Source organism: Homalodisca vitripennis, chromosome 2 (genome assembly GCF_021130785.1).
Source record: "Homalodisca vitripennis isolate AUS2020 chromosome 2, UT_GWSS_2.1, whole genome shotgun sequence".
Lineage (NCBI taxonomy): Eukaryota > Metazoa > Arthropoda > Insecta > Hemiptera > Cicadellidae > Homalodisca > Homalodisca vitripennis.
Window position 1 is genome coordinate 15,445,669 of NC_060208.1, and position 27,888 is coordinate 15,473,556.

At 31.2% G+C, this 27,888-nt stretch overlaps 1 long non-coding RNA gene across 1 annotated transcript; it reads left to right on the forward strand.

The window, feature by feature from the left end:
* Positions 1 to 27,444, forward strand: LOC124356211. The gene is made up of 4 exons (XR_006921831.1): positions 1 to 262; positions 4,143 to 4,543; positions 4,757 to 4,823; positions 27,279 to 27,444. It is a non-coding gene; the product is annotated as an uncharacterized LOC124356211 (long non-coding RNA).
* Positions 27,445 to 27,888: the final 444 nt, after the last annotated feature.

The following is a 27,888-nucleotide window of genomic DNA, read 5'->3' on the forward strand; positions in this document are numbered from 1 at the left end:
TAAATAAATATTTACCATGTAGCACTTTTCTTTTTGTAACAATGTATATCGTCGTTTCCATGAAAACCAATTTTTAAATTCTCAAACTTCAAAATATTTGACATAGGCATATTCATATAAAGCATGGAAATTAGTTTTGCTGACTGCTAGTGAGAGATTTAAACGGTTAGTGGACGTAAACTCTGTCATAGTCTATGATTCGGAATTTCACCATCTCATCGCTAAGGGACCACGAGGATCAGCCTGTCACCTCTTCTAAAAGGTAAATATAAATATTTGGTACTTTGGGATTATACCGACCACACCCAGAAATGAATCGTTATTTGACATTTTGCTTCTACTGATTACTAGATTAGCGTAGAACAATATTCAAAAATACTAAATTTCTAAAAGTTAAACCTATTATAAAGTTTATTACACAGACTAACATCTTAAGTTACCTACTATTCACACTACATACATTATTGAGATATTCTTTACAGACATCATCATGAGACTATGGTACTGTAAGAATTAATTAGTATTGGAATTAGCACTGATAAATAATAGCAATAACTATGGTACTCCTAGTTGTAGTTGCTTACTCGGGAACTTTTATTACTGTCAGTCCCTTACCTTCTTACCATTTACAACTTTCTTTAGAGATATACCGGGCTTATTGCTCTCCTTGAATCTAAAATAAACCCATGTTAAAGTGTAACTAGCATTAAAATGATTTATTGTTTTTTTTTTCACGTTATGCTGTAACTTACCCACCCTATAAAGTTCTAATTTTTGTATTTTTGTTTCCGGCTGTCTCACAGTTCTAATACTTTAATATCTTATATGCGTGCCCTATAATATTCCTTCTTATTGCTACATACCTATGTAATAACATACTCCCGTAACTCTTCCTAACCCCGATACATTTTCCATCCTGGTATAAATTTGGCTACTTAATAAATCGAGGCCGTTTAATTATAATATATCTATCCCTAGTTTAAATGTTTTTTTATCCATCCGTAACTGTACTTAATTTTCAAGTTTACCAGTCTAGTAATATTTATAAAGAATAGCTCGATCAGCATTATTCAGCTTTATTATGTCAATTGTCTTGGGCAAGTGGTTTTTATTTTTTTGATGACCTTATAAAATACAATCAGGAGGAGAGTCGTTACTGTACAAGGTCGACGTTACTTATGAAAATACTGATGGTCACTGGCAAGTTTTGAACTCATATCCAAATTCCGAGGTTTTCGTATTCTGATAAACACCCGTGATTATAAATGGCCCATCCCGCCTTTAGCTTTTAGCCAATAAAACAACTCCTGAAATTTTCTTTGCTACAAATACTATGATTAACTCCTTGTTGTGTATGATTTAAATTTCAGTATCTCAGTGATGATTGCTTTCTGCCATTTGTATGTGATATAAATATGAAGTTCCAATAAATAAGTTTCCTTACCCAATTACATGCCTTCTCCAAACAATACATAGCATTGTGTCATTGGTACTGATTACTGGATGTGTTTCCTGATCTTGTTCAACAGATCAGTAAACACTATCGTTTTGAGATTGAACTCAGTTGTATTTGTTAGCAGAATAAGCAGGAGTGACATTACTGTATTTATTGACCAAATTACTTTTTCCAAATGAACAGGTAAGTTATAGATGTTGAAAAAACTTAAAATTTAATAAGTCATTTGTGATTACTTTTTCATATATACCATAATATTTATGTAATTAAAGTGAGTATTCTTTATTTTGTTAATGACTTTTAGCTCATTACTTAGAAATTAAATTACTTTCATATTATTACATTTACTTCAATATTATTATTCATTTTTACGAAATCAATAATACACAGAGGTAATATAGTTGCTATTAGACAGAGGTAAGGCTTTTCTTAAGTTACTACAGTTTATTCCGCTACAGATAACTAACTACCTTTCTCCACATATATAGGCTACTAAACCTTATTCAAAGTACGTCAATAGTTGACAACATTCTTTAGTTTTGATAAACACAGGGTGGATTCCATCGAAGAATTCTTCAAATGACAGTAATTTCTCTAATACCAGAGACAATAAACTACTAATATACCATAAACCAGGGTCACTTGTAGATAGAAGTATGCAAACGTAAGATTAGAAATGTCAGTAATTGCAACACAACCTGTCTCAGCTAAACATTATTGACGAATTTCTATGAAATATCTTCCAGTTAAAGTCAACAACAAAAAATCATAACGAAACAACGAAATACATGTATTGAGGGTGACTGGTAGAGAGAGGACTGACAGCTCTAACTCAGCCTCTTCAATAAAGGAGTTTTCCATAAAGAAATACCGGAAGAGGAGAATGGAGAACGCCTCAACACAAGTACGTTGAGATAGATTATTCCAAGAGAGAGTTAAGAGGAGGTGGAAGCAGATGGGAATGTATTTGATCCAGCTAATCAGGAAATGTACCGATGCAAAGCGTTTGTGATCGTGTATTGAGCCGATAACTACTAAGACTGACATCAACTTTTAATAGGTCTAAATGCAGGGCAAATCGTGGAAGTCACAATGTGTTTTGTGCCATGCTCATCTTAAGATGTATCGCGAAGAACGAGACAAAAGGGTTTAAGGATTTTGTTTTCTATGAATGGTGCAGAATGGACCTCCAGATTTTCAGGAAATCCTTTCTTGATTGAATACTATACATAACTTTGGATAAACCAATAATATAAAATAAAATTACTTCAAAAAACTAATTATCGTAGAGTTATGAACGAGTTTAGACTGGTTTTATTATAACCACTAAGCTAAGTTGGTTGCCACAGCTTGAGCTTAAGTTTGTGAGTGATGAAAGAAGCAAATCAAATGACTTAAGCAGGAGTGAACTAAATGATGCCAGTAGCGTATATTATATAAATTTTCTTCAGGTATCAAAATCCCCTTAAGATTAAGCATGCACTAAAATGAAAATTTAATGAATGGTTAATGGTAAACGTATAAAAGTCATGGTGCATAAATTAAGCTGTACGTTAAATCAAAAATACTGAAACAAACATTTGAGAATCAAGAGTTATTGATGCACACCAACAAAATGAGTGGAACAGATTGTGCACTGAATATCACTTTCACAACCCACCAGAGATGACGAACGGCTGAGGAAAAGTAAAAAAAGCAATCCCTATACCTTAGGTAGCTTAGGCAATACGATTTTGTTTTTGATCTTAGTTTTAAAGTGTGTTCAAGTATAGAAGTAATCTTGCTTCAAAAAAGGGCTGACGTAGCGTTGGATCTATTTATTTAATGTATGAAGCCTGAAATATTTTAATTATGAGGACTGTGCTGCAAAAGGTTTGTCTTTTTAAACTTTGCCCATGGTGGTATTTTAGAACCAAAGGCATGTAGGAACAGAGGTGATCGATATAAAACGAGACTTATACTATAAGCAGTTAAAGAACTTTACAATAAGCTTAAGAATAGAGATGAATGTCAGTTTTACTGATATAAAAGAGGTTTTCTGCCCAATACAACGAAATAAATTCTTTTAACGGTGTATTATATTGATTTAATTTCACTTAATGCAATACTCTTAGACCATCAAATGTTATGGAAGGAGAAAATTACACAATGCATTACCATCTTATCTGTAAGCGTGATTATTTTTTGTTACGATAAATTGCATTGTGTGCTACAGTACACATTTTTCGTGTAGTGTTTTATATTACGATTGACGAAATTTGAGTATCTAAAAACTCTGCATCACTTAGATTATCAGCGTACTGAAGTCAATTAACTGGAAATAAAAAGGAAGTTCTTATAGGAAACTTATTTATTTACTCGTAACTTATGTTGATTTTCACCATTCAATCTGATGCAAAAATCATTTTTACAAGCATTTTTGAGAATAGGCCTTTTCCGGACTCAATCTACTCTCTGACTATATATTTAGAGTAAAATGTTAAATGCCTAAAAATCAATAGTATTGACATTTATTTGAGCTATAATTATTTATTGTGTATACATATTGTTCAAATCATGCATTTAAGATCCAGTTCTACTTCGTTGTATAGAATATACATATTTACTTTTAATAGTAATAACCCTATTTATTGTGCATAATTTACAAGGACTCTAATTGTAATAATATTCTGACGTTTTGTTTCAGCATACAGGTTTACTTTACGTTCTCAATGGGAGGAACTTCAGTACCGTAAGTCTTTGAAACATGTCAGATATGAGTTTTCACGCCATTCTGAAACAACTGTTTTGGTCACATGTCTAGATTGTTACAGCATTATGCCATAAGTTTGAAAGAGAAATAGGCATCTTCTTGGTATCATATTTGTGATTCGAGAGTCTTGTTCTGATTATTTTCAGGTGGCCTCGGTCCTACGTTGATCCGACGTCCTCTCTGTGACACTTCTCATCATATAACACTTCTTCACGTGTGTTGCAAAACACGCAAAGTATGAAAGTTGGTTGAATGGAAAAAAGTGTGAATGAGTGAGTGCGTGTAGAACTACATTTAACTACGACAAATAATTCTTCACTACACAACACTTTCAGGTATACTATATTTATCTCATCATATAACCACTTAAGTTTACGCATTGTTGTATGAATTAATGTTTACCAACACATTCTGTCAATATATACTGCTTTCTGAGATACTACCTTAAACAAATTACTTTTTGGAAACACCATCTTTTTAAAAGTTCATAAGATATCAACTGAAATGTTTAATTAAATATAAAAACATGCTTTTTCTGAATGTTCCAGGGTGATGCGGTCTATGTGGCAGGAGGTCGCCCCACTTACACAAATACACACACTACACATACACTAGGTAATGTATTGGTTTAATTAAAATATATAGTAATTTTACTACAATGGTTGTTTCAGAATGGCACGATATTATTAATTTTTAGAGTATACTTGTAGTTGAGAAACTTTAACAGACTTAATTTAATAACTTTAATTACTCTTTTTAGAAATTAATTATTGAGTTTAATAGGTTACGATTTAATTCATAATCTTAGAGGGACAGTGTATCCTTTTGTGTTTTCTTGTAATGTTTCTCTAGCGTTTCTGCGTCTGCAAACTATGGGATCGTAACGATGGTGTTCGTTTATGTGTCGTAACAATGGTGACGTGTGCACGTGTGTGCTCGTGTGAGTGTTCCCTTTCGTCTCCACTTACTTCTAGAAATCAAGAGAATTCGTAAAGTAAGGCTGCAGTGGAAAGATGAATGTAGCCATTTCCAAGCAGGCTATAAGATTAAACATATACTAACATGTACTGAATACTATCTCATTTTCACGTGTAACACAAGTATTATTTTAAATTTTTTAAAGTTCAACTTAAAATATAAATGAGACAGAATGAAAATTAAAGTATGGGTCAAATTCAAATGTCAGGTGGAATGTCAAACATAAGTACGTTTTAAAAATTAATTATAACAGAATTAATCTTGCAAAATACTTTTAATTGCATACGTAAAGGATATGATTAGTTCATTATAAGCGGTAGAAACCACTAAGAAAATCATGTTAAACATATAGTATAGAAACTTATTTTTAAAGTTATGATTTTCATCTAAGCTCAAATGTTATTTAGTAGCTTAAATAAATTTAACTGCTAAATAGGTTACTGAGTGTTAATTTTTAGAACCGCTGACTAATTTGGATAAATCGATTTTTACAGTTTTGAAAGTTTTTTTTATCCAGAGAAATATTGATAATCGTCTCGAAATCGTTTTGAATTTTTTTTAATAATAATAATATTTCTGTTTCACGTCTATTTTAAATTAATAAACAGCTAAATATGTAAACATTGAAAAATTAAAACCGTAAAATGTATAAAAGTAATTATGAATGTAACTTACCACACGTGGGAAAGTCTAGAGCAGGTTCCGGCAACAAACAAAACTGGCTCTAATTTGGGGCATTAGCTCTTAACAAAGGGTTTTATTAAATTTGCAAGCTCACAACGTTTTGTTTTTCCCAGAATATTTCATTGTTTTGCAGCAAAAGCTTGAACACTCGTAGGAAATTTCTGATAATCAAGAAGGTAGGATAAGGAAAAAAACTATAAACTGAATATTTTATTGTGCAGTAATCATTGCATTTTTTTATTGCAATTCATTTTTGTTTGTATTAATCAAAGAATTGTAACTAAGGATTAGTTTAAATATCTCACAACCTACAGGTACCCAATTACGTAATTACTTATATAGTTTATTATTACTACCAATGTCTTACACTTGATATTTATTTTAAATAATATAACTTGTATAAATATTTTCAAACTGTCTTTATGGGGAAAACAGGATGTTAAACTTCATATTTTGAGTAATAATAAATCAAGTGTTTTAAAATACACAAAAATAATAAGTACATTTTTGAATTATTTATTAAAAATATTGGGTAGTAAATTACCACATCACATAACTGTCAGAAACTAGAATGACGTATTAAATCACAAAAGTTAATTGGTATAAATATTAATAATTATCATTATTCAATGTGTTACACTCAGGCTGTGTGCTGTTAAGGAATAAAAGATATATTTACTACTTGCATCACGCAATAGTTCTCTCCATAAATTTTACTTTTCAAAACATTTAATTAAAATTGTAATATTCCTGGTGGTGTTATCGATGAATCAATTGCTACCTTTTACAAAGTTTGCCTACATGCTAACTTCGTATCATTTAACTGATAATATCTTCATTTCAATATCCTGACTTTGATCAAAAACTGATCTCAACAACAAAATGACTGGCATCTCGTAATGATCAATTTGAGAAGCAAGTTATTCAGAAACAGTGTTTTTACCTTTACTGGTACCTAACTCTATGTATCACATTATTTTAATACATACAATTACAGTTATATACTAACACTCCACACAGTTGGTTCATGAGCTCAAACATTCTATTTAATTTTTTATGAAACTTTTTTCATTAGTATCATGTTTTAATTTATTTAGGTTTTGGTTTGTATATAAAAATAAGTTTAATCAAATCAAATAGTATTTACATGTACCAAAACTTGTAATCTTTCATGTTCTTAACAACTTACTGTTATTATATGTTAGGGAAAAACTTCTTTTTCTAAATTTTTTTATGTAAGTTTGTTTATCTGTGAAAGTTGAAGTAACCTCCATGTCCCATTCCCTTACTGCAAAGTCTAAAACCTGATTGGTCACGTGAAATGCTGTAGACTATGTCCGTTTGAAGAAATGTAGCAAGGCAAGATTTTACTGCAATTTCAGTATTTTTAACGCTCTAGAATCACGAGGGTAGTGAAATAGCGGAATAACAAATTGTTAAAAACCCAACTTAACCAGCTGGTGACGAAGACATTTAGAACTTACAGTACTCCCGATAATAGGGTGAGTTCTTACGAGTATTTGTTTACCTATCGCGTCGTTTCAACATCAGATATTACAAAACTACAAAATAGCTCTGTCTGTATTATCCGGTACGTATGTATCTAGATGAAGAGGCGTTCTCATTGTCTCATTTGGTGCAACTAAATCAAAATTAATTTTATTTCCAAACTCTTTTAAACACAAAGTAATTAAATTTTACAGCATATAAAACAACGGCTATGCGTGCTATTCAGTTTTAATTACATTTTTACTGATAACAATCATCGCATAATAATAAAATAAGAAATGGTTTATAAATAAAAAAAATAATTAACCATTGTAAAAAACAAATTAAATAAAAGTAAAAGTTTTACAGTTTACACAAAAATATACATTATTTAATTTTAATAACAGTATGAATGAAATGTTATGTATTTTTTAATGACACAATATGAATTAAATACTACAAAGCATTTTAATACACTGCGGTACAACTATTTCTTGCAAATATGGAAAAACTAATATTATATTAACACAGAGACATCATTAATATAATTATATTATATTAATGATTGCGACAATCGATAAATATATCAGTAATTTCAGTAACTGAAATACATTCTTTGTATTTATTGTTAGTGGTAAGGGGGGTGAGGGGAACAGATGGTCCCTGGCAGTAACCAGCAGATTGAAGCCACTGACAGGTTGTCCTGCAGGTCCCTTATCACTGAGGACAGTGCCTTTACATTGTGTAGGTGACATAGCAAGTGTTCGTAAGGTTAATAGACAGTTATTTTAAAATTATCTACATTGAAAATCGCACATAATTTCTTGTAGAGTATCTGTGAGGATGGTAACTTTATGAGAGTAGTTGTAGACCAGTACATTCATAATAAATTTTTGCCTAATTGTAATATATCAGTTTCCACAATTAAAAGAGTAGGTGAAGAATGTCTTTGTTTATTGCGAGTTGATATAAAATTCATTGCATCATGTCCTGTACTGTTTTGGCCTTGCTGTATCTCTTGAAACTGGCTTAGACTCTAAATGACAAGCGGCAGAAAAGGAAATTGAAATAGAGCTACTCAAAATTTACATAGGATTTATCCCTAACTACCTTAACTGTGTTGCATGCATTAGATTATGTTCATTTGCAACATAGTAAATAAAGCTTTTAATATACTCTCATAGCTATGTGTAGAAGGAAAATAAGAAAAATATAACTGACATATAAATGGAACATTTAACATTGAAATATATTGTGAAGAGAACAGGATTTTTCCGGACACTTGCCATCGTTTAGTGAAAGAACAAATCAGTAACAGTACGTTTCGAGATCAGCAATCTGATCTCTTCTTGAGGTAAATAACTAACCCAATACATAAATACAACTTAGGTTAAAATAAACAAATCATACCAAAGCGTTGTGACGCGCCTCACTCAAGAATCACAACCACCATGTCGTGTGTTAACTTCACTAACTCTAAACATGCACTCAATATAAACTATACACAATACTAATCATTAAAACTGAACTACAGAATACATGTAACAATACGTCTGCATTCGTCTACCAACCACTTACGACTGAACAGATTCCAATAGCAAATGGCAATCGTCACGGCAGAAAGAAACAAGATGGCTGAAATAAAAAGGAGAGAAACAGGAATGGGCCTTTTTTATTATTATTAGTTCATGCCAGATGAACTTTTTAAAACTATATTGTGACTCCTCATTGGTTTAGTACAAATATCTGATCCATTGAATACTTTTGGTTTTCTTTTTAGTTCATTTTTTAGAATTGGCAACCAAAGAGGCCAAATCTCGACTGACGGTTGACTGATAGGTTAATATGCCAATCAATAGGGTTTTCTAGAGTTCTATACGAACTAAAAGTATCACTCTTGTTAAGCTTATCCAGATTCCATGTAGAATTTTATTAATCCTTTAAAATTATCTACATATTCAGAGAAAGATATATTATTATATTTATAATTTCTTCATCCGAAAAAATGAATGTTATGATTTAATAATAATTATTAAATGTACAATACAATAATTAAAGAAATTAATGTCGTATTCTTATTAGCTACAAAATCGTTAGATTTATTTATCAACCCAAATGGAAGACATAAGTATTTAGTTCAAATAATTAATGAAATCTCTCTCTCTCTCTCTCTCTCTCTCTCTCTCTCTCTCTCTCTCTCTCTTCTCTCTCTCTCTCCCTTTCTGTATTTAATAAAACATAGACTATATTGTTTATACAAAGCGAGACATTGTTCAATGTGTGAAAACCTAGAGGCAGTTTAATTACAAATGCCAGTATCTTTTGGAAGGAGTTTTCTGAATAACGCTTTTGAAATGAAATATTGCCTCCATTCGAGAAGTGTTCTTTTCTTTAGCCTGTCAGAAACAGTATTGTTTTAATGTATTCTTTAGAAACGTAGTAAGCTTCTCTAAATCTGTTTACAAACACTTAGTGTTGTGGTAACACCCATTAATAGAAATTCCTGAAATGTTTTTTTTTTTTATATTCTGTCATGTAAATATTCATTACAAGATAGGAACACTCCACATTTGTCTTATTTGTTAGATAATTTTCTTTTAAAATTTGCCGTTCAACTCGCTTCTTTTGACGTGGTCCGTGGTTTAAATAAAACCTTATAAGATTGGATTGAGTATGTTTTTATATTAAATCTTTTATTTTATGTTTTTTTCATTATCATCATCATTACCGTCAAACAATGTTAAATGTTCGCTAACGCTCAGCCAAATCACAAGTAGTAACATAGACCACCATCGAACTTGAAATCCTTCATATTTAGGAAACTTGATGCAACATAATAATTGTGTAGGACAGTTTGTTATTCAGACAGACAGACAAATATACAAAACCATTTCCTCAGCCCTCAAGTGGTAAGGTTCTCTAACGCTCAACCAACGAGAGATTTTGTAAATGAGAATACCCCCTCAACGGCGATAATCTTTGTTCTGAATCGATTGGGTTCAAAACCACCACTATCTGTACGAAGTACCAATATTTAATATCAAAGAGCTTGCAGATAAAATCACATCTATTACCCATTACTAATTGTCAACTGAAACAAGCTTGACGTATATATTACTTATGCATTTAACATAGAACAAATTTAAACGTTTTTTTAAAAACAATAATGGAAATTGATGTGAGATTTTTTTGAGTTTGAAGATATTGTATTGTTGTACCTGTCACGAAAGAAAGAACACAAAGTAGGTTTCAAAAATTTACCTCAACTAAATAGATTTTACAATTTGTGGCGGTAGCCTTTTTATATTAATAATTAATGCATAAGTAATACGAATGTTTAAGGCAACACGAACTTTGTATGAAATGTGATATCAGATAGGTATCACCTAAAGTATCTCATACTAATGAAGACTGAGAGAGTATATGTGGAAAAAGCATTTGAAAACTGCCTGAAATTAATAATTTGTTTCAAAAGACCCTTTGCTAATAATCTTTCAATGGAAATAAAAAGTAAAAAAAAGCTTTGAGGATTTAAGAAAACCTTGTTGGATGTTAGCTGTATGGACATATTACATCTTGTACGCCAATCCATGTATAACTGATTATAAATAAGGTAGGTATGTATGTCATAACCTATTAAATAAACATTGTCTCTACGTCTGCCTACCATAGTAACCAGTTACCTTGATACTATGTCATATTTCCGTTTCTTAAAAAATCAGTAGATAAACTCCACTTATTTACCTTAATTTCATCAAAATACTAGGGTAATTTATTGACCGTTTGAATTCACCACGTCGGCTGAAAATTATTTCCTTATCAAGCTCAAAAGAACCTTATAAATACAGCAAAAAACATTATCAAACTTTTCTTTATTATTAGTTTGATTTATTATCCAATATATAAATTTTATAGTCATTTTTAGAGATTAGATTAGGAACACTATTGCGTAAGAAATGAATTATGTACGTTTTATGTTTAAATATATTGAAAAATTGCTATTGTTGAGATATGACTTTTATATATTGAATACCTTGTATGAGATAAATCTATGAAAATGTTTCAATTCCTTCTAAAGGAGGAAAGCTGGATCAGGTCTTGTATCCTGGCAACATACTTCTGGCAAAGGATATTTGTAGGGCAACTATAATACTTGACACAGCCTCTCAAGTAACATTACTTAAATAAATCCAGTAATCACTAATTTTTAAGTAACCATCTTAAGAAATCTCATAATTCCTTGAAGGTCAAGTGTCTTTACCTACACCAGATTAATATAGCAGGTTTTGCTGGTTTAATTAATTCAAGCGCCTCGTTTGAAGTTTCTATTTAAGGCTTCTGGAAAGTTTTGCAAATCAATGCTCGTATTAGGATCATTAGATATGACACTCAGGGTAATGTATAATATTACGATGAATATAATATTACTTCAACAGACGATTCAATTCTTTTAAGTAAAAGTTTTCAATTTTGACCAGTTTAGCATTACAAAGTTTTGAAATTCTCTAAAAGTAATAAACAATATGCTAGATGAGTTTCAATTAAGGTGATATAGTATAATTAATTTTTTATTTTATAACTAAGAGAAATGTGTCTTTAAATGTTACACATAAATATTTTTGTTTTATAAAAAATTGTTAGTTTCAATTAACGATAACGTTAAGTATTTTTAGGATATATTGCTTGGAGTTACAAACTGTAATAAAATTACGAGTATATAAGTACTACTATTAAATGAAGTATTATACAAATTATGCACTTATGATGAAATACTTCAATCACTAAGCAAATTATCACATTTCCGAAACATATAAAAGTATAAAGTTATACCAATCCTAACATCTTAGAGATAACAAGAAATTCCTGCTCACTAAATATCGCTAATGTGAGACACAAATGTATCTATGGAGCGCCTTACAGCAGCTCAGGGACTTGTTAACTCGCCTCGCTTATCGCAATGTTATCATTTGTACCTGATTATATGTTGTTAGCAGAACCAGTAACAATACAAGATGTCTGAATGCTGTATAAATAGAGTTAGTTAGGTAGTAAGTTTATTGGAGCTTACTAGTATTTTACATCGTACTATCTTCGTGTATTATAAAGGCAATCTCATATTAAATTATAATAACTCATTGTAAAGATATTATGCTATATTAAACATAAGATTTTTTTTTAAAATAATTTTTAACCTTAATAATTGAATTCGTTCAATACAAAGACGAGCTAGTAATGTAGCAGGCACGATTCTCGCCTCCTATTATTCAGGTCTGAACAAGCATCTACAATGACAACACGTATCTATACACACGTTTTCCCTGGTGTTAGTCTGACATGACCCCGCCATTACGTTGACAAGTACGGTGCTGTTTGTTCTTTATTTTGGACTGTGTGAACTCTTTATAAATTCCCCGGTTCCAGTTCTTGTGAAACATACAGGTATCATGAGGCAGCTTTTGTTCCTGTTGCTAAAAAATTTGCCTAAACTTGCTTAAAAAATTTTTCTGGGCAGAAGGCTGGCAACTGCATTTAACGTCATTATGTAGGATTAAATGTCAGGGCACGAAATTATAACATAGTCCCCCAAGGCTATGTTAGTTAATTCTGTGTTAACCAGAGATAATTTTCACTCTGAGAATGCCAATTGCTAAATTACAGATCCCTTCATCAACAGATTACTTTAATATTATTTGTAACACTTGCTATGTTGCTGCCTGTAATAAGTTTAATTTTCAAAGCTGCGAATGCTTTAAATTATATACGAGAAAAACAGACTTTAATGAATATTTAATTTGCAAGGACCCATTAAACCTCTTTAATGACTCAATTAAAGCAGGTAGTTTTTGCAGGATAAATTTTGGTTTATTAACTCACATTTTCCTGTGTACTACTACTACTACTACTACTACTCAAAATACTAAAGCGTGTTACACATGATAACGCGGTTTCCTATGTTTATATACTAGTAGGATTGTTTGGCTTAAAATTTTGGCATACACTATTTTTATTAAATACTTACTGATATAGTTATGAGGTGGACCTTTCTCAAATTGAAAATTCAACAAGAAATGTCTGCTTCGATGTTTCTTTGTAGAAAATTTAATTATGCTGCAATAAAGACCAACGAGGCGGATTTCATATGAGAAGTAACAGATTTGTTGGATAACATTCATTGGAAAATCATCCTTCAAACGTCCTCACATATGCCTCACCTTCATCAACGTTTACTGAATAAATGACAATCAGGAATCGTCAATCTGCGGGTAGGATTGATCACAAAGTGGTAATGATTTCTCAAACAAATACTCATAAAGGGGAGAGACCGTGGAAGACTGGATGCTATATGATTTTCCTCTGACTAGGACTAGGTTGTAAAGGGCATTCGTACTATATTATATCTCAACATTCTTATCAGATGTACAGTTTACATGAGTGGATCGAATATACGAGGGTTTTGCAGAAAAGAATAATTGATGTCTGCTTATTTGACAGAATGTTCTCCTTGAAGCTATTATAGTGGAAATATGGTGTATTCTTACAGGTTTATTATCTCTTACAGTCCTATTATTTGTAATTCTTCTTTTTTAAAGTTGTGTCCTAGAGAAAACTCTCCATTAGGCGTATTTTTAATCCTCAGAATTTAAATTTTTTTTAGCTTTTGGACTTTCTAACTATTATCATACATACGGTTGCCATAAGTATTCACAGTACATAGGTTCAGCCTAAACACCATATGTTAAAATGAGGAGGAAACCTATTTGTTTAAGTAACGGCCTGTTAAGACTGTCATTGTCTTTAATTTTACTTTGTTGGAAGTATTATCAAAATTATGTCATTATGGTAGTCATCATTGAAAAAACACATTTACAGTTAAAAATGTTGAAATTATGAATGCAATACACGTTTTAGAGAATTTTTTCCAACATTTAAATTTTATTATTTGTCCATTATTACATTTTTCTTTTTGACGTTATAAAATTTTAACCTACTCCTATACTGTTCTGTATGTTAATTGGTTTGCTTCCAATTAAGCTCGTTACAGAATGTATTTTACTGTTCATTATGAGGAATTTAAGACAACAAGGCAGATACAGTTATCCTTGCAGGAAGATTCATTTAGTCTGAAGTAAATTATTTTAGAGAATTGCGTCAAAATAAAACCGAATAACAGTTTCTGAAAGGAAAGATACACATATGGTTAATTTATCATGTGAGTTTCCATTGAAACCTCACGTATGTTTCAGGAGGGTCATGTTATCCACCTATTTTTACCTAACTCTTTTAGCCATAATGATGGTACTGTATTGAACGTTCTCTCGTTCTTTTACTTCAATTCTTTCATTTAGCTAGAGATAGGTTTAGAAGACTCGTATTTCTTACTTGATATATATGCTATGTTCATTTTTATCTCTATATTACAAAAATTTCATTAAATTTGTTTACTTTCTTACATAATTGTATTGTAAATGAAAAAATTACTAAACACATTTTTTTATCTAGTTGTAGTATATTTTTATCGAATGTTTTAAATGGACTGTCCTTTTAGAAGCATGCATTTACTAGCATAATATCTTGTTTTAATTTATTTAATTTAGGGCAAAATAAGATATAGATTTTATTTCACAGTTCCAAGAAAAATATCTTAAACAATCTCCTTTGAAAAAACTGGCTATATACAAATTAAAGAGTTTATCTGTGATCCAATAACAGTAACGAAAAATTTCCGAGAAACTTATGAAACTCCTTCACTGTTTTATGACAAATGAAACACAAGTGTTGACAAGGATATGTCAAAACAATTTTGTTTAACTCTCTACATATTAGTTAAAACTAATTTAATAGTCTAATTGTAAAACGAGGCCCTTTAATAAGGCTTCTCTAGATGCTTTAACTTGGCTCAACTAATTCAATTATATCTCATTTAATAGAAATATTGCACTATTTACAGAAAATTACTTGAATTTAGTTTTAATATTAAATTTAAAGTAAACTTCTATGGGTATTTTAACGGTATAAACAAGTCGTTTTGCCATGTTTTAACCATTTAAATTTTGGAATGAAAGTTTTCATATTACAGGATATGTTTTAAAATGGAGGAAATTACAGTATCAGCTCTAGAAAATCGAATCGTACCCACGTCATTTATACACCGAGTACTATGTACGTGATTTATATATATATATATATATATATATATATATATATATATATATATAAACCTACTAAAACTTTTCAATATCTAAACTACAACAGTTGTCACCATGTATATGTAAAAAGATCAATTCCAAAAAGCTTGGCTACACGAGCAAATAAATTATGCAGTGAGTGAGAAGATCTTAAAAATTACTTTAGTAACATATATGATGCTTTTTTAAAACGAGGATATCCTGAGAAGCTATTGAATGAAAAGCTACAGCTCAATGAAAGTAACCTTAATAATAAATGTCAAAAAGAAATATTATGATGAGCCTAAATTAATAACACAATATCATCCTGGTCTCTACAAAATTAACAACATTTTTAAAGTAGCTTACAAAATTCTTCAAAATTCTCCACTGACAGACTCATTTCTAAAAAGTATTCCACGTATTTGTTTTTAAAAGACCTCCTATCATAAAGGACATTATATCGAAACCAAAATTACCAGCTGATTCTGATGTGGAAAATAAATTTAAAAGAGCACATCCATGTAATAAATCAAGATGCATGGTGTGCAATCAAATACAAGAGTCATCAAAATTCGAAAGTAGTTCAACTAAAAAAGTATACAAAATTATTGGAAATTTGACATGTGATACAAAAAAATGTAGTATATCAAATTCAGTGTAAAAAATGTCCAAAAGACTACATTGTCGCAACAACAAATAATTTAAGAATAAGAATGACAGGTCACCGTTATGATTTTAAGCATAATGATGAATCAAAACCATTAGTCATTCATAGTAAAATACACAAAGAATCTTTTGAAAATTTATATACAGTAAAACCTTAACGATCAATAAAAAATGATTCAAATACATCAAAATTAAGAAATTTAGAACAAGCATGTCACATTGTCACAAAATCTAAATTTCCCTATGGATTAAATTTTTGATAAATTTAAATCATCTGAACACTCATGACATCTTTACACCCACAGTTTGAACATATGTTTATCATTTCAAGAATATTATGCTTATTAATTTAATTATCTGTTTACATGTATGTTTTTAATTATTTTATGTGTTTTGTTATGTTGTTTTGACCTTAAGAAGCGTAATGCGAAATATAGTTAATTAATATTAATATGTTGGCCTTTTTCTACATATATATATATATATATATATTATATTTATTATATTTATTTTACCGTACTTAAAATCCTAAGAAAGCAGTAGAAATTACAGGAAAGTAATAGTATGAAATAAGGACTGTGGTGTAGACAGCGGAGTTGGCACTGAATCCCTCGGGCCCTATTAGCGAGTGAGTCACCTCCTCCCTGCAGTACGTTATACTTTATTGTTATGTAGCTTTAAACTATTACAAAAGCGTATATTTCCTCTTAAATGTACTTTTTATGAGTATTCTCAAATCGTAAATAATTTACAAGATTTATATTCTCACAAAGCAATAATTCATTTTGTATTATAATTTCTATGTATAAAACTTTATTATTCTAAGGTATTTTGGTTGCGTTAATATAGGATGACGTATTATATAGGACGTAATTTGATTAATATCTAGTGTATGCAAATTAATAAATTTAAATACAAGTCCACACCTGAGAGCTTTTGTATTACACAGTGGTTTATAGATTGAAAAATTAAATCTGGTAAAAAAAGAAAAATTAGTAAAAGGTATAATAAACATATTACTGTTTAGCCTACTTTTTTAATGCAAAGCAAAATTTTATACAAACCGCAATTGTAGTGACGTAAGAAACCGTAGGAAATATTTTTGGCATAAGAATATGTTAAGTCTGTAAAGCCGGAAATATAATCTTTTCAATTAATACTAAATAAATAATATTTCAAAGTATTTCAGGTTATATTTAAACATGACTGCAATATAAAGCATTTACTTTCAAATAGTCTTTGAACTCGCTATAAAGATGATTACATGTGGCTTCACCAAATAAAATTATGTAGAGATCATTGTGAACTGTGGAGATGTTACTTTGGACGCACCTTATGTCTGCAACAGGCATTCTAGTCACGTCCTCATTCAACACCTTGTGTCTTAAAATGAGGAAGTTACATCAATCGATCGTTTTAACCTACGATTCTACTGTTTTGGTGCATTAAATCGGTTCTTAAGGACGACTTGACAGAAGAGAGAGAGCAATTATTGGTGAAACGTGACAGTCATAAGCATCACCATATGTTAAAACAAACCATTATAAATCAATTGTATTGTACGCTCAGATATCCATTCATGCGATAATATCAAATTTTCCTATGACTCATCTTAATCATGCTTAAGACTATGTATTCTGAATCTCTAAAACAGTCAATTGGGACATATTCTTATAAGTTAATTATCTTTTAATTCATTTGAAACAAAATCTTTGCTCTCTTACCTTACAGAGAAGTATTTACTTCTGGCTCAGTTGATTTACACTTGCCTGTAGAGCTTATACTATGTACAGTAAAACCGATCTGTCACTTTCATCTGAGTAACTAAACAGATATAAATGAGTGGGATTTACTTAACCGCTAATTCCGAAATATTGAAGTAAAAAAGGACTAGTTGGTCTGTGTGCTGTTGAGGATGGCTGGTGGAATAGGTGACACTATAGTTATTTTAATGGCTTTTTCAATACTAAACGTTAGGGAGTATTGTCTCTTCCGATTTTCCCTGTTCACTTTGACTGGAAGAAGTTGGCAAAGAGCCAGCTTCCCCTTCCTACAAGCTGACATGACCGATATAATGGGCGTTATTCATCCTCATGGATTTTTGACAAGAGGGTACGCCTGCTCCAAAACTTACCGATGCTAAATATCATATCACTCTAGAAGCAGCGCAAAAATAATTTGAGGACAGTGAGCGTTCTCCTCGTTTATGTATCTCAAGTTAGAAGAATAAAATTATTTTTGAGCAAATTTAATCTCCAAACATCAGATAGTGTGAAATACGAATACGTAAAGGTGAACTTAATAGCCAGTCGGTGCTACAGGTATTAAAAATTGTCTTTATACTCGTATTTTCCCGAATATGTACCACAGTGCCAGGTTGTTAATAAAGTTACCTTGTTGCCTACAAAATATAAACACGGACTTTTTTTGGTGGAAGTACGAGCCACCTTCTGTCGATATCCTGAGTGGAGTGATAGCGGACACTTTTCTTGTTATGTCGTCTTAGAAGAAAGAGGATCCAGCTCTACTCCAGCCTTTCCAATTAAATCAAAACAGCACAAGAAATCACTTCACGTTATCACCAACCTTTAACTCTAAGGGAGCTCCATCCGCTCCAACAGTCATCACAAAAGTCTACTAGGCTTATTCATTCACCCTTCCACCTCGATATCTAGAGATTTGTGGTATGTTAAGCCATAATATGTATATAAGTGAATTGCCAAGATGAATAAGTGCACTAGCGAGTTTTTCTGTACCCAAGTGATAACCAAAAAGCTACAGTTACACGTTACATTGTACATTAGCTACATTTACATTGTAAGTTCAACTGTGAGTTATGAATCAGTCAAAAACGAATCTTTCTTCTGACGGTAGGAAAGACAGTTGAATAAGAAGAGAAAATCAGGATCATATGTCATATAACCCAACAATTAGATGCTTATCTGTTTATTTATTTATGGAATCGGGATGCACAATAGTGGTTAATACGCAGTCTTGCCTGTTTTAATATATGTTTTTTTAAGAATTTTTTCTCTTTTCAAGAAATTAAAAATATTCCTTCACATTCTTTGTAAAGCACCCTGTATACTAAAAATACTTAACATGTATCACAAATATTTACTGAAATTTATCCACATAAATATTGGGCTAGTATAAATATTTAAACTATAAACCGATAATCAATTGAATTCCCTTTCATTTATTTATACAGTTTTATAAAACTTAATTAAACATTCGGACACATTTAGTTTACATTCATTTATATTTTCTTTTTATGTTGTACTGTACACCTTAGAAATAACATTCACACTACCTTCAGAGTGCCAATAACAGGTGTTGTAACAAATGGAGCTAGCTAGTGGAAGTAATATACACTAATTGCGTTTCAAGTAAGGAATACTGAGTGTTATAATAATATTATTAATTAAAACCATACGTAGCACTCAGAGAATATCTACATTGTTAGTTTTTGGGTTTCAATTAATTATATTTATGTTTATAGTTTTGTAACGCTTTTACCAGTTTTAATTAAACTAAATGTGAATTTAAGCCAGTATAATTGAAATAACTGCATTAAAGCAAAGTGCTATTGGATTATTTAAGGTCTAATCTAAACCTTACTTAAGCAAGTTTATAAACAACCTTCCTAGTTATTATTAGAGGATTATTGTTTTTGAATTAAGTCAAGTTTCTGTACTTATTATTTTCAATGATATGGTATTGATATATGCAACAGTTCATAAAACTTCGTAATGTTATCACATTATAACTATTAAGGAAAACGGATATATTTAACGTTAATATTTGACTCTTTCGAATATGGGTGACTAGAAACCGATTCTTCGGGAAAATTCAATGCACCACAATTGGTACATACATTTCACATGTTTCTTCTGGGTTCTAAGGCGTGATATTGCACAGCTGCAGTGACAGCACATTATACTCGTATGTCAGTAAATAATTATTAAGTTCTAAAACCCTACGATGTCTTCCGTCATGACGTCTCGGTTCTCCTAATCGGTATTCTCGTCGCTCGTCATTTTCTTTAACTACACGATGTAAACGCACGCTGCTGCAAATGTTTTAGACGTCGAAACATCCAAATCACATAACCTTTCTGTTCAAATAATGTTAATATAGATATGTTTTAATTTTAAAAGGAGGGAATAATTATTCATCAATTTGTATTAAAATCAAAATTTGTTTTTATTTGAACCTTTGTTAAGGTACTTTGGGATTATACCGACCACACCCAGACATGAATCTTTATTTGACATTTTGCTTCTACTGATTACTAGATTAGCGTAAAAACAATATTTCGTCAATATAAAACAGGAATTGTCTTATCGCAAACCCCTCCCCATCCTCAGACAGAGGTCAAAGTCGAGCGGTTTAGTAGATAACGTGATTGCAGAGTCGCGTCGCTTTGTTGTACTTCCGTGTTTTACCTCTACATTTATCCAAACATAAAAATTCAACAAAAACAAACATTACCAAACTAAAACTAAACTCTTTATTGAAAAAAACACTAAAAACTTGTTTTTATTCTTGATCACATTCCGCCACCCAAATTGCGAGTGCCTCCGGATATCAGCGCGGGCTTCGGCAGCCGCGCTGATGTCAACGAAAGAAAAACATCCCTCGAGATAGTACCTATCAGTAAAATATCAAATTCTAGAGGGGCTGATCAGAAATATAAATTGAATTGTAATGGAAAGGCAATTATGTACCGTGCAAAAAAATGTGATGCCGCGCGGCCTGCCGTAATCGGGATTCTCGGGAAAGATAAGATAACAATACCGATCAAAATACCTGGAAATTCTTGTAAGTTTGTAATTTTGTAATTATAGAGTTGTTTTTTTCGTTCTATCGTGTTTGTTTTCTATAAATTTATATTTTTGTGTTCTTCATACTGGTGTGGTCGGTATAATCCCAAAGTACCTTCGTTAATTTTATACGAAACTTATTATTCTTACTCTTTGGAATTTTTGATGAAACATCAGCTGTGAGGAATGGCGTACTACTCTTATTACGATACTTTGGATGTTTTATAGTATCATTGACCAGGTGTCATTTACTATACAATGTAAACAAACAAAATAATAAATAAATATTTACCATGCAGCACTTTTATTTTTGTAACAATGTATATCGTCGTTTCCATGAAAAACCAATTCTTAAATTCCCAAACTTCAAAACATTTGACATGGAGCACATCCACATAAACCATAGACATTGGTTTGCTGACTGCTAGTGAGAGATTACAACGGTTAGTGGACGTAAACTCTGTCATAGACTATAATTCGGAATTTCACCATCTCATCGGGGACCAAGAGGATCAGCCTAGGACCTCTTCTAAAAGGTAAATATAAATATTTTGTTTATTGCCTCAATATTTACTCTTCCTATCTATATATACAGTAAGTAGTATGAAAATGGCATACGGTTATTGCTCTGGGTATTGTTTGTTGTAAAAACTATATAACATTACATTAATAAAGAAAACAAACACTGTGGTTAATCCACAAAAAACAATACAAAAGTATTTGTTTTAAATTTTAAAAGTTTGATTGTAATGGTTAACCCTATTAAACGAAAAATAATTTCTATTATTATCAAAACCACTAATACAACATTTCTAAAAGTTACACCAATTTTAATGTTTATTACACATACTAACATCTTAAGCTACCTACGATTCACACTACATACATTATTGAGATATCCTTTACAGACATCATCATAAGACTATGGTACTGTGAGAATGAATTTGTATTGGAATTAGCAATGATCAATAATAGCAATAACTACGGTACCCCTAGTTGTGGCGGCCTACTCGGAACTGTCTGTCCCTTACCTACCTACCATTTACTACTTTTTTTGGGGTTTACCAGGCTTAGAAATCTCTTTGAATTACTATTTAAAATAAACCCATGTTGAAGTATATCTAGCATATAAATGATTTATTGTTTTTTTTCCACGTAAATGCTGTAACTTACCCACACTATAGAGTTTCTAATTTTTGTATCCGGCTGTCTCATAGTTCTATTACTTTAATATCTTATATGCGTAACCTATAATATTTCTTCCTATTGCTATATACCTATGTAATAACATTCTCCCGTGACTGTAACCCTGATACATTTTCCATCCTGGTGGTTTGGACACTTAATAAATCGAGGCCGTTGAATTATATATCTATCCCTAGTTTAAATGTGTGTTTATCCATCCGTAACTGTACTTAATTTTCAAGTTTACCTGTCTCGTAATAGTTATAAAGAATAGCTCGATCGCCTTTTCTGCCTTATTATGCCAATTGTCCTTGGGCCAGTGTTTTTTTATTTTTTTTGAAGACCTTATACAATACAATCAGTAGGAGAGTCGTTACTGTACTAAGTCGACGTTACTTATAAAAATACTGATGTTCACTACTTGGCAAGATTTGAACTCAAATCCAAATTCCGAAGTGTTACTATTTTGATAAAATAACCCGTGATTATCAAATCAATGGCCCATTCCGCCTTTACTTTTTAGCCAATAAAACAACTCCTGTAATCTTCTTTGCTATAAATACTATGCTTAGCTCCTTGATGTGTATGATTTAAATTTCAGTATAAGTATCTCAGTGATGATTGCATTCTGCAATTTGTATGTGATATAAATATGAAGTTCCAATAAATATGTTTCCTTACCCAATTACATGCCTTCTCCAAACAAAACATAGCATTGTGTCATTGGAACTGATTACTGGACGTGTTTCTTGATATTGTTCAACAGATCAGTAAACACGATCGTTTTGATCTTGAACTCAGTTGTATTTTGTATCAGATTAAGCAGAATTGACATTACTGAATTTATTTATCAATTATGTTTTCCAAATGAATAGGTAAATTATAGATGTTGAAAAATATCATCATTTAATAATTCATTTGTAATTATTTTTTCTTGTATATTATAATATGTATATAATTAAAGTGAGTGTTCTTTATTTTTTTAATGATTTTTAGCTCATTACTTTAAAATTTCATTACTTTAATATTATTTCATTTACTTCAATATTATTATTCATTTGCACGAATGCAATAACACACAGAAGTAATATAGTTACTATTAGACTGAGGTAAGGCTTTTTCCTAACTTAGTATAGTTTATTCCGCTACAGATAACTAACTACCTTTCTCCACATATATAGGCTAGTAAACCTTATCCAAAGTACGTCAATATCTGACAAAATTCTTTAGTTTAGACAAACACAGGGTAGATTCCATCGAATAATTCTTCAAATGACAGTAATTTCTCTAATAACAGAGACATTAAACTACTAATCTATATATATAAAAGAAAAGTCGTGTTAGTTACACTATTTATAACTCAAGAACGGCTGAACCGATTTGGCTGAAAATTGGTAGGGAGGTAGCTAAGGACTGGGAGAAGGACATAGGATACTTTTTATCCCGTTCCCGATTCAGGATTCCGCCCCACTGGTCTCTAAAGTTACGGAAATACCCGTAAGAAATGCATTGCAGCAAACATATGTTATTAAGTGAAAGAGCCTGTTCAAATTTACTCAGCTGTTCTTTGTAAACATATATAATGCGACAAACAAATATGTTTATATAATTTAATTACTATTTTAAATTTCTTTACACTTATAGTTTGAAAGCATAGAGTAAGCTTAAGAGAAACAGCAAATTTTGTTTCAACTGTTTCTGCAATCACTGTTAAACATAGACTTTACTATCCAGATAATACAATTCAAATTTGACGTAAAGATTCACCTTTAACTGCAATATTTATTAATAATTAATATAAACCATGCTCGTGCTTGATCAGAAGAGCAATGCAGATATCAAAATTACTATCTTACATTGGCTACAAATATAAAGAATGTTATAAAACCAACCATACTGTAGTTGTTTTTTTTGACAGAAGTATGGTTCTCAAAACTCCGTGTGTACATATTCTCTCGATCGAGACAACAAAGCAAGCTCAATTATGGCATCGGAGATATAACTAATTTGATCCAGAAGTGATACACGCGCAAAGCCTAAAATAAAAACCATACGCAATTTCGCCTAACATCTGAAGCTCATAACCATTAGACTGTAATAATATGTACCTAAAATATGCCCATTTTCGTTTCAAAATTACATTGAGCGCCATCATTTATTACATTGTATGTGCGCTAATGAATTCCAACTTTTTGACTACCGTCCACGATGGTCTAATATAGTTCAATTGTATACAAAAATCATAGAATATTGGAGAAAAATTCCAGTTATTTCACAGGTGCATATTGAGACTGTTTTAAAATTTAAATCTTAAATAGATCATGAGCTTGGAATATCTTTCAGTGACTATCATTTATCTCAGAAGAGTAATAACGACGTTCAAAAGAAATATGCCTCCTATGTCCCAATTTTTCTGTAGGAAATCGTGTGCGAAGCCGTGGTATCTGGGTATTTGGTTGTAATTGGTATTTTATTGAAAATCAAGAGTTTTCGTTATAAAATACTACGAATTTATTGACGAACTAGCTGTTACCCATAGCCAATCGCGAATAATTGCTTTTATTAAGTAATATAAGGACTTCGGTTCTTAAGATTTGCGTGCGAAGCCGTGGGTAACAGCTAGTATACCATAAACGAGGGTCACTTGTAGATAGAATTATGCAAACGTAAGATTAGAAATGTCAGTAGTTGCAACACTACTTGTCTCACCTAAACATTATTGACGAATTTTCTATGAAATATCTTCCAGTTAATGTCAACAACGAAAAATTATAATGAAACAAAGAAATACATGTATTGAAGTTATATTGAGGTTGAGTGGTAGAGAGAGGGCTGACAACTCTAACTGCGCCTCTTCAATAAAGACGTTTTTCATAAATAAATACCGGAAGTGGAGAATGGAGAACGCCTCATTACGAATACGTTGAGATAGATTGTTCCAAGAGGTAAGAGGAGGTGGAAGCAGATGGGAATGTATTTGATCCAGCTAATCAGGAAATGTACTGTTGCCAAGTGTTTTTTTATCGTTTATTGAGCCAAATAACTACTAAGGCTGACATCAACATTGAATAGGTCCACTGCAGGACTTACCAAACCGTGGAAGTCACAATGTGTTTTGTGCCATGCTCATCTTAAGATGAATCGTGAAGAATAAGACAAAAGGGTTAAGGATTTTGTTTTCTACGATTGGTGCAGAATGGACCCCCAGATTGTCAGGAAATCCTTTCTTGACAGAATAATATACACATACTTTGGAAACCAAGAATATAAAGTAAATTTGCTTAAAAAAAGAATTATCTTAGAGTCATGAATGTGTTGAGATTGGTTTGATTATAACTGGCTAGTTAAGTTAGCCCTGTTTGAAGAACAAACGCTATCACTTACGCAAACTAAATGATGACAGTAGCGCATATATAAACTTTCTTCAGTTATCAAAATCCCCTTAAGATTAAGCACGCAATAAAATTAAAATTTAATGAATGTGTAATGGTTAACTCATCAAAGTCATGGTGCATAAATTAAGCTGTACTTTATATAAAAAATACTAAAAACATAAATTTGAGAATCAAGAGTTATTGATGCACCACAACAAAATTAATGGAACAGACTGTGAATATCACTTTCACAACCCACCAGAAATTACGAACGGCTGAGCAAAAGTAAAAAGAGCAAACCCTATACCTTTGGTAGCTCAGGCATTACGATTTTGTTCTTGATCTTAGTGTGTGTCCAAGTACAGAAGTAACCTTGCTTCAAAACCTTCGGTAACTCAGGCTTACGATTTAGTTTTGCTCTTAGTCTTAGTGTGTTTAAGTATAGAAGTAACCTTGCTTAAAAAAAGGACTGACCTAGCGGTTGATCTATTTATTTAGTGTATGAAGCCTGAAATATTTTACATACGAGGACTGTGCTGCAAAAAGTGGGCTTTTTTTAAACTTTGCTCATAGTGGTATTTTAGAACCAAAGGCATGTAGGAACAGAGGTGATCGATATAAAACGAGACTTATACTATAGCAGTTAAACAACTTTACAATAAACTTAAAAATAGAGATGAATGTCAGATTTACTGATATAAAAGAGGTTTTCTGCCCAATACAACGAAATAAATTCTTTTAACGGTGTATTATATTGATTTAATTTCACTTAATGCAATACTCTTAGACCATCAAATGTTATGGAAGGAGAAAATTACACCAATGCATTACCATCTTATCTGTAAGCGTGATTATTTTTTGTCAAGATAAATTGCATTGTTTGCTATATTACAAATATTTCGTTTAGTGTGTTGTATTACTATTGACGAAATTTGTGTATAAAAAAAACTTAGATTATCAGGGTACTGAAGTCAATTAACTAGAAATAAAAGGAATGGGCCTCTTCTGGGCTCAATCTACTCTCTGACTATATATTTAGAGTAAAACTTAAAATGCCTAAAAATCAATAGTCTTGACATTTCTTTGAGCTATAATTATTTATTATGTATAAATACAGGGTGGCCCATAAATCAGTTGTCAGAAATTAAAATACATAGTTACCAGTTTACTTTATTTGTACAAAGTACTGTATTATTAATGTAATTACTATTATTTATTTTTAATTAATAATTTAAAGAGTATCTAATCTACAATTGGTGCTCAAAGTGGCTTCCACGTTGTTCTATACAAACATCGTCTTATAAAATTGCAAGTGACAACTGACTTATGGGCCACCCTGTATTGTTCAAATCATGCATTTTAAGATCCAGTTCCACTTCGTTGTATAGAATATACATATTTACTTTTAATAGTGGGTCTAATAACCCTATTTATTGTGCATAATTTACAAGGACTCTAATTGTAATAATATTCTGACGTTTTGTTTCAGCATACGGGTTTATTTTACGTTCTCAATGGGAGGAACTTCGGTACCGTAAGTCTTTGAAACATGTCAGATATGAGTTTTCACGCCATTCTGAAACAACTGTTTTGGTCACATGTCTAGATTGTTACAGCATTATGTCATACGTTTGAAAGAGAAATAGGCATCTTCTTGGTATCATATTTGTGATTCGAGAGTCTTGTTCTGATTATTTTCAGGTGGCCTCGGTCCTACGTTGATCCGACGTCCTCTCTGTGACACTTCTCATCATATAACACTTCTTCACGTGTGTTGCAAAACACGCAAAGTATGAAAGTTGGTTGAATGGAAAAAAAGTGTGAATGAGTGAGTGCGTGTAGAACTGCATTTAACTACGACAAATAATTCTTCACTACACAACACTTTCAGGTATAGTATATTTATCTCATCATATATAACACTTAAGTTTACACATTTTTTATGAATTAATGTTTACCAACACATTCTGTCAATATTTACTGCTTTCAGAGATATTACCTTACACAAATTACTTTTTGGGAACACCATATTTTTAAACGTTCATAAGATGTCAACTCTAATGTTTTATTAAATATAGTATATGTTTTGTTTTCTTATTGTTCCAGGGTGATGCGGTCTATGTGGCAGGAGGTCGCCCCACTTACACAAATACACACACTACACATACACTTGGTAATGTATTGTTCTACTTAAAATATTTAGTTACTTTGACTACAATGGTTGATTCAGAATGGCACGATATTACTAATTTTTAGAGAATATTTACTTGATAAAATTTAACAAACTTAGTGTAAAAATTTTAATTACTCT